We start from the raw sequence: 8891 nt of genomic DNA on the forward strand, positions 1-8891 counted from the left end.
AAGGCCAACCTGCCTCTTCCATGTATTTTGGCCGGAAGATGGTACCTGGGCTGAAAAGCTCGTGAAAAGGCTTTGGGGAGACAGACTGGGCTGTGAGGGTGTGCAGAAGCGACTGCTACCGCCCCTGCCTCGCGGCATTCAGGTGCCATCTCTCAGGGATAGTCTCTGTCACCCACTGGCTGCCCCTTTCACTCAGGCCTTTCTTGTCCCTGGATGCAAACCCATCTCCTCTCTGGCTCTCTGGCGCCATCTTGTGTGACTTCTTAAATAGCCACAAAGATTTTTTTTTTTTTGTCTTCATCTCCAGTAGTAGCATTTTTAAAGAACACAATAGTTCTCAAAGTTTTATCTCAGCAGAATTTCTACAATATTCTATAATGCTATAACAATAATATAGTATTAATAATAATAATAATAATATTCTAGGAGAAAATCAACTTTACCCATTATTCTAGCACCAAGTGGTCAAGGCTTTTTCCCCCCAACACTTTTGTAGATATTTCAAAGATAATCTGAAGGGTAGAAGTTGGTTTTATCCCCCTTGCCCTTCGTATAGGTAGAAAAACTCCCCGTGAGATAAAAATGAAGAAAGAAACAGTTTGTGTGGACAGTTCTATCCGAGCCAGAAGAGGAGCAGTGTAAGTAAAATAGGTCATAAACGCTTGTCTTTGCCTGTCTGGGCTCAGCACACTGCAGGTGGGTGCAATCTCACAATGGCGATTAGAACTGTCTTCCTAATGAAAACACAAATGTGGTCCAGGGACACCCTGGACCCCATGATGCCAGTGACCGAATCCACACCTGCCGATCTACTGGTCTACCCGGTGGGGTATGTTGCTAAAGCCAAAACCGATGTCTCAAAGAGGAGGAAGAGGGAATGAGTGGCACGCAATTATTTAGAGGCATTGATCACTGCTTCATGGAATAAATCTAGTACCAGGATTTTAAGCACCAGCACAAAGCTTCACCAAGCCTCTCTTATTCTTGTGGAAATCCAAGTTGCTTTCGGCAAGTGACACAGAGAAAAGCAAGCAAGCATGCCACTTTGGTGTTATAATCCTACCTTGGGTTATCAGCGTCACTGAGAGGACTCTAAAATATCCGCTCTACTCACGGGAGGCCTCAAGCCAAAGAGAGACTTTCAGGACTCAGACATGGGCTTTGTTCTGGAGATCCAGTCCCTTTCTCCACTGACCAAGTCCACAGAGAGCCTACGGAGTTCAAACAAAACAGAAAAGCAAGAGGGCCCTGGGGAAGGGAAAGACACAGGGGCCGTCCACATTTGCAGGCAAGCTATCTGCCAAAGGATTAATTGGCAAAAGCAAATCCCTTCAACTTGAAGTAGAGAAAATCTCAAAAGGAAAACACACCACCTCCCCGGTGAGGCAGCAGGCAGGTGGAGGCCTCATTTTTTTTTTCTTTAAATACATGTCACAGTTCCCAAAAATGCATGAGGTGTCATCTCTGCAGTAAAACAAGTCAGGCTTTGAGGTAGGGGAGCCCTGAGTTTAAAAGCCTGCCCGCGGGGCACCTGGGGGGCTCAGTTGGTTGGGCGTCTGCCTCCGGCTCGGGTCGTGGTCCCAGGGTCCTGGGATCGAGCCCTGCATCGGGCTCCCTGCTCAGTGGGGAACCTGCTTCTCCCTCTCCCTCTGCCTGACACTCCCCCTGCTTGTGCACATGCTCTCTCTGTCAAATAAATAAATAAAATCATTTAAAATAAATAAATAAATAAAATAAAAGCCTGCCCGTGACTTCAAACCACTTCAGCGGCAGCCCTGGGCCCCGGGATCCTCATCTCCACATCAAGACAAATAATATCTGCCTCAGGGGACTGAAATGAATACAGGGGAAGCATCCCTAGGATACAGCTGGCCCAAGTAGGTGTTCAGGAAATTGTGGGGGCCATCCTGATGATGATGATGATGATGATGACGATGAGGGCAATCTTACTCTTCCACTCCTGCTAGATACCCATCCTTCCACACACAAACCTGCCCCTCTTCTAACTGGCAGTCACACTCAGTAACTGTCACTGACATCCACTAAGCACTGACTATGGGCCAGGCACTGTACAATAAACTATTTCACTTCATTTGCAGGGCACCCAAAGATAGCTACAGCTAATACCCCACTCTACAGGCAAGGAAACAGGTTCAGAGAGGTCGGGGTAATGTGTTGGTCGGGGAAGGCTGACCACTATCACCAAAAAAAAACACAAAACTTCAGTCTCCCCCACAAAAGCCTACGTCTCCCCCACACCCCTGCTGGCAGAGGGCATGGAACAAAGGACTTACTCTAGCCGTCATTCAGGGACCCAGGCTCCTTCCATATTGCGACTCCCTCACCTCCTACACTGAGCCGCCCCCTTGATCCCCGGCAGTGAGATAGCAAGCAAGAGGGAGAGAGCAAGAAAACCAGTGGCTCTTCCTCCCCTCAACTCAATATGACACATGACACTTCTGCTCACAGTCCACCAGCTAAAACTAGTCTCTCGGGCCCACCTAGATGCAAGAGGCTGGGGAATAGCCTCTTTGTGCTCTCAGGAAGAGAAGAAGAGAAATAGATACTGGTGAACAATAGTTTCTACCACAATGAACTTGCCTAAGAGCACGCAGCCAGTAAGAATGGAAGGGAGCTATGAACCCAGACCCTCACCTCCTAATCACCGAGCTACATACCATCTAGGGAACTGTGGAGATTTTAAAACAGAGCTCCCAAATTCTCTCCCATTCTTCCAATCAAGATGTAGGGTCCATGTCAAATCCGGGTTCTGTTAGTCTTTGACCAACAGAATACAGCAAAAATGACACTATGACCACGTCCAGTCTCTTAAAACACTGGCAAGTTTCGACTTCCTATCTCTTGGGATGCTCTCTCTTGGAACCCAGCTGCCCTCTTGTGAGGAACCCAAGCTAGTCTATATGGAGAGATTACCTGTATTTGTTCCAGCTAACAGCCAGGGAGAGGTCCAGCCATCATCTAGAATCGCCCACCGGATGTGTGAGTGAAGACACTTCCAGATGATTCTGACCCTCAGCAGTCAAGTCATCCCGAGCTTTTGAGTCTTCCTAGCTGAAGCCCCAGACACCATGTGGCAGAGACAATCCACCTGGCTGTGCCAAGCCTGCATTCCTGACCCACAGAATCTATGAGCATAAGAAAATGGGTGATCAAAGCAGGAAAGAATGTCCAATGGAACAAAGACAGTCTCTTCAACAAATGGTGTTGGGAAAATTGGATAGCCACATGCAGAAGAATGAAACTGGACCATTTCCTTACACCACACACAAAAATAGACTCCAAATGGTTGAAAGACCTCAGTGTGAGACAGGAGTCCATCAAAATCCTAAAGGAGAACACAGGCAGGAACCTCTTCGACCTCAGCCGAAGCAACTTCTTCCTAGAAACATCACCAAAGGCAGGGGAAGCAAGGGCAAAAATGAACTATTGGGACTTCATCAAGATAAAAAGCTTTTGCAAAGCAAAGGAAACAGTCAACAAAACCAAAAGACAACCGACAGAATGGGAGAAGATATTTGCAAATGACATCAGATAAAGGGCTAGTATCCAAAATCTATAAAGAACTCATCAAACTCAACACCCAAAGAACAAAGAATCCAATCAAGAAATGGGCAGAAGACATGAACAGACATTTTTCCAAAGAAGACATCCAAATGGCCAACAGACACATGAAAAAGAGCTCAATATCGCTCGGCATCAGGGAAATCCAAATCAAAACCTCAGTGAGATACCACCTCACACCAGTCAGAAGGGCTAAAATTAACAAGTCAGGAACGACAGATGTTGGCGGGGATGTGGAGAAAGGGGAACCCTCCTACACTGTTGGTGGGAATGCAAGCTGGTGCAGCCACTCTGGAAAACTGTATGAAGGTTCCTCAAAAAGTTGAAAATAGAGCTACCATACGATCCAGCAATTGCACTACTGGGTATTTACCCCAAAGATACAAAAGTAGGGATCCGAAAGGGTACGTGCACCCCGATGTTTATAGCAGCAATGTCCACAATAGCCAAACTGTGGAAAGAGCCAAGATGTCCATCGACAGATAAATGGATAAGGAAGATGTGGTGTATATATATACAATGGAATATTATGCAGCCATCAAAAGGAATGAGATCTTGCCATTTGCAACGACGTGGATGGAACTGGAGGGTATTATGTCGAGCGAAATAAGTCAAACAGAGAAAGACATGTATCATATGACCTCACTGATATGAGGAATTCTTAATCACAGGAAACAAACTGAGGGTTGCTGGAGTGGGGGGTGGGGTGGGAGGGATGGGGTGACTGGGTGATAGACACTGGGGAGGGTATGTGCTCGGGTAAGCGCTGTGAATTGTGTAAGACTGTTGAATCTCAGATCTGTACCTCTGAAACAAATAATGCAATATATGTTAAGAAAAAAAGAAGAAGAAGAAGAAGGTAGCAGGAGGGGAAGAATGAAGGGGGGGAAATCGGAGGGGTAGACGAACCATGAGAGACGATGGACTCTGAAAAACAAACTGAGGGTTCTAGAGGGGAGAGGGGTGGGAGGATGGGTTAGCCTGGTGATGGGTATTGAGGAGGGCACGTTCTGCATGGAGCACTGGGTGTTATGCACAAACAATGAATCATGGAACACTACATCTAAAACTAATGATGTAATGTATGGGGATTAACATAAGAATAAATAAAAAAAAAAAAGAAAATGGGTGATCAATGCCACTAAGTGTGGGGGTGGTTTGTTATGAAACAGTAATAACTGGAAAAGGAACTTGTTTAAGAATTTCATGTAGGGTGGTGCCTGGGTGGCTCAGTTGGTTGAGCAACTGCCTTCGGCTCAGGTCATGATCCTGGAGTCCCAGGATTGAGTCCCACATTGGGCTCGCTGCTCAGCAGGGAGTCTGCTTCTCCCTCTGACCCTCCCCCCTCTCATGCTCTCTCTCTCATTCTCTCTCTCTCAAATAAATAAATAAAACCTTAAAAAAAAAAAAAAGAATTTCATGTCAGGGCACCTGGGTGGCTCAGTCAGTTAAGCATCTGCCTGTGGCTCAGGTCATGATCTCGGGGTCCTGGGATCGAGCCCCACGTCAGGCTCCCTGCTCAGCAGGGAGTCTGCTTCTCACTCTCCCCCATCCCTCCCCACCCCACCCCCCACCACTTGTGTGCTCGTTCTCTCTTTCAAATAAATAAAATCTTAAAAAAAAAAATTTCATGTCAAACAGTCAAACAGATGCTATTACTTCTGGCGGGGGGGAGCTTCCAGAATCTCTTTAAGATTCATTTATTTTTTTATTTGAGAGAGAGAGAGAAAGAGAGCGTGAGCAAGAGGGCACAAGCAGGGGGAGCGCTCAGCAGGAAGCCCAATGCAGAGCTCCAATCCCAGGACCCCGGCATCATGACCTGAACTGAAGGCAGACGCTTAACAGATTGAGCCACGCAGGCGCCCCCAGAATCCTTTTTATTTTTGTTCTTATGCTATTTGATATTTTTCCCGCAATAAAAATTATCCAAAATAAAAATGTGTAATTCATCATCAGAAAAAAAAAGTTTTAATGACACACCCTCTGCTCAATCACTAAATCCCACTGACCCCTGTGTAATCTTGTCCCTCGACTTTGCCAGGAAATGAGACTCCTTGGTCTATGTGGTAAAGCTGGGGGGCTATGCAGATCCTAAGGGTCCTCAGTGCTTGTTCCAGGAACAATTCAGTGGCACGAGCCGCCACCTCTAACTGCCCTCTTGGAAGCACTAAACCAGCTTCTGCGAGGATGAGCAGGGACCTGGGTCAGACCCACCTGCGCACGTGAAAATAACCCTAGGAAGGGGGCTGGGATTATGGGTAAAACAGGCCCTAGAGATGGTTTGTGAAAATGTTGCCAAAGAGGCCAGGATGCTGCCTGCCTTTGGACCGTGGGCTCATGCTGTTTCCCTACATGGTGTGCCCTTCCCAGGCACCGAAGATTAACCGTGGAAGTGAAAGTTCAGGAAAAGGGAGATGGCAGTGCCCAGCAGCCACGAGGAGAGAGGACACAGGGACCCCAGGGAGCAGCCAGACTCGGGCACTATGGGGTCGCATCCCCACACACTCTCTCCTCACGCCTCCTGACAGCCTGAGTCGGAGGATGTGTCTGGTTTCCAGAAAAAAAGGCAATGGAAGAATCCCCTCACACTTCGGTGCATCTTTTCAGGATCATCCATAAGCTGCGGGTGACATTTCAGCACTTGACCTTCCTCAAGCACCTGCACGTCACACGACTGGACAGAAGCCTCAACCAGCAAGTAAAACGGAAGCCAGACCAGCGCCATTTCCTTTCCTGGAAAAATTCCCTTTGGGTCAGGCCACAGCAGACATCTAGGACATCAGACCTCTTCCACCCCCCAGCCTGCCTCTGTCCAGAAAGCCGAAGGAAAAAGAACTGCTGGAACTGGAACCAGCTTCCAGAAAGCAGTGGGGAGACATGAAGCTGCATCTGGATGATGTGCCAGGAATTTTGGCTCCGCTGTCCAAAATCAAACCCACAGCTCGCAGCTGGGTTTGCACTGGCTCGGGGACCTTCTGACTGGCCCTGCTTCCTACATCCTTTTGTCGGAAGAGGCCTTGCATCCTTTGCTACCAACTCCATCCATCAGTTTTTTGAGGCACCACTGGATTCTAACATGAAGAAGACAAAAAACAGACATCTGATTCGTGGACAGGTCAGCCTATGGCCGACGGTGTCCTTGGCCACTTGCTATGCCTTTCCAGGAGTTGCCCTTCCAACCTGGGGGGGACGAACCCACTCGCAGGAGCCCTGGGGGCCTTCCACATTTTCCTGTATACCTGTTGCTTTACCCCACTGAAGAGGATCAGCACCCAGGCGCCCCTGAAGTATTTCTTTCTGGAAGGTTGGCACTAGACCTCATACCAACAGCCTGTCCCACTCTGACCCATGTCCCCCTTCGGTCACTGCTGCTGATCAGCAGCCCCTTTGCTGCATGGCTTCTCAAGACCGAATGAGAAGGGAAATCAGAAAAAAAGGTGACCTGGCGTAACCGGCCACATAGCTCACATTCTTGTCCCTTTAGTGAAAAACACCATTTCTCCCCTGGAAGCTTCTAAATTCAGAAATTAGCCTCCATACATCCACTGGCCTTAAGAGCCGGAAGCTTAGGTTGGACTCCCGGTGGGGATGCGTCCGGTTCCAGGAGTTGTGCGAGGGTCCCTGTTGCAGGTGTGGCTTAAACAGGGTGTTTTAAGGGGCGCCTGGGTGGCTCAGTTGGTTAAGCGACTGCCTTCGGCTCAGGTCATGATCCTGGAGTCCCGGGATCGAGTCCCGCATCAGGCTCCCTGCTCGGCAGGGAGTCTGCTTCTCCCTCTGACCCTCCCCCCTCTCATGTTCTCTGTCTCTCATTCTGTCTCGAATAAATAAATAAAATCTTTAAAAAAAAAAAAAGAAACAGGATGTTTTAAGTATTCCATCTCCAGAGGCACTGCTGCCCTGTCAGAATTCATTTTGGGGGGTTTAAGCAACATTTAAATGGTCCCTGCAATATACTTTTCTCAAAAGTTTCTAAAGCGATTGCAGATAACATCTGATCCCTGTTTCTACTTATCTGTAGTATTACCTCTTGGCTGTATCCAGGTTCTTTACTGTGGGCAACATGGCATCTCATCAAGAGTTCTCAAGACCCCTGGACGTTCTATGTCTCTCCCTGGTCTCACTGCATTACGTCTATGCCCCTTTCTCAACTTGATCTCACTTGGTTACACCAAGTAAGGAAAACCGTCATCTCTGAATATCAAAATCTAGAACCTTTCTGAACGCCCACCAAGAGGACATTAAATACCCTAAATTATGTTGCATCTTTTAAATGGAATACTATGGAACCCTCAAAAACAATGTTATGGTCAGGGCACCTGGCTGGCTTAGTTGGTGGAGTGTGGGACTCTTGGTTTCAGGGTTGTGAGTTCAAGTCCCACCTTGGGTATAGAGATTACCTAAAAATAAAATCTTTTTAAAAAATATGGTCATATACTTGGAAATATGAAAAAATGCTCAAGTTATTATTACGGTAAATTTCGAAATATGTTGGCAAAAGTGTTTCTGGTATGAGTCAACTGTGTAAAACACAACATGAACAGCTTAGAAAAGACTGGAAGACTATACACCGAGATGTTCATTGATGAATCTGCTAAGCACTGGGATCATGCTTATTTTCTTTCTTTCTTTCTCTTTCTTTCTTTCTTTCTCTTTCTTTCTTTCTTTTTCTTTCTCTCTTTTTCTTTCTCTCTTTCTCTCTTCTTTCTACTCTCCTACAGTGAATATTTTTTAAGAGTACTGAGAGCAATTCAAAAAGATTTTCCTAAAGAAACAGTAAATAGGGGCGCCTGGGTGGCTCAGTCAGTTAAGCGTCTGCCTTCAACTCAGGTCATGATCCCGGAGTCCCAGGATCAAGCCCTCGTGGGGCTCCCTGCTTCTCCCTCTCTCTCTGCCCCATATCCTGCTCGAGTCTGCCTCTCCCTCTGCTCCTTACCCCACTTGTGCTCTCTCTCAAGTAAATAAAGAAAATGTTAAAAAAAAAAAAAAAGAAGAAGAAGAAGAGGGGCACCTGGGTGTCTCAGTTGTTAAGCATCTGCCTTCGGCTCAGGTGATCCCAGGGTCCTGGGATCGAGTCCCACATCGGGCTCCCTGCTCAGCGGGAAGCCTGCTTCTCCCTCTCCCACTCCCCCTGCTTATGTTCCCTCTCTCGCTGTGTCTCTCTCTCTCTGTCAAATAAATAAATAAAATCTTTAAAAAAAAAAAAAAGAAAGAAAAAGAAACAGTAAATAATTTGGCAAAGAATGCTCTCCCACTTCCACTAAATAGGCCCTTGAGGCACCCAGTGAAGATCCTAGGATTTCCAAGGATCC

The 8891-nt window shown here is 47.1% G+C and overlaps 1 pseudogene; it reads left to right on the plus strand.

Annotated features, from left to right (window-relative positions):
- The first annotated feature begins 713 nt into the window (after positions 1-713).
- LOC123841248 (protoheme IX farnesyltransferase, mitochondrial-like) lies at positions 714-6897 on the plus strand (annotated as a pseudogene).
- Positions 6898-8891: the final 1994 nt, after the last annotated feature.

Source organism: Mirounga angustirostris, unplaced genomic scaffold (assembly GCF_029215605.1).
Source record: "Mirounga angustirostris isolate CCGP_5_RB_7025 unplaced genomic scaffold, mMirAng1.0.hap1 SCAF_9, whole genome shotgun sequence".
Taxonomy (NCBI): domain Eukaryota; kingdom Metazoa; phylum Chordata; class Mammalia; order Carnivora; family Phocidae; genus Mirounga; species Mirounga angustirostris.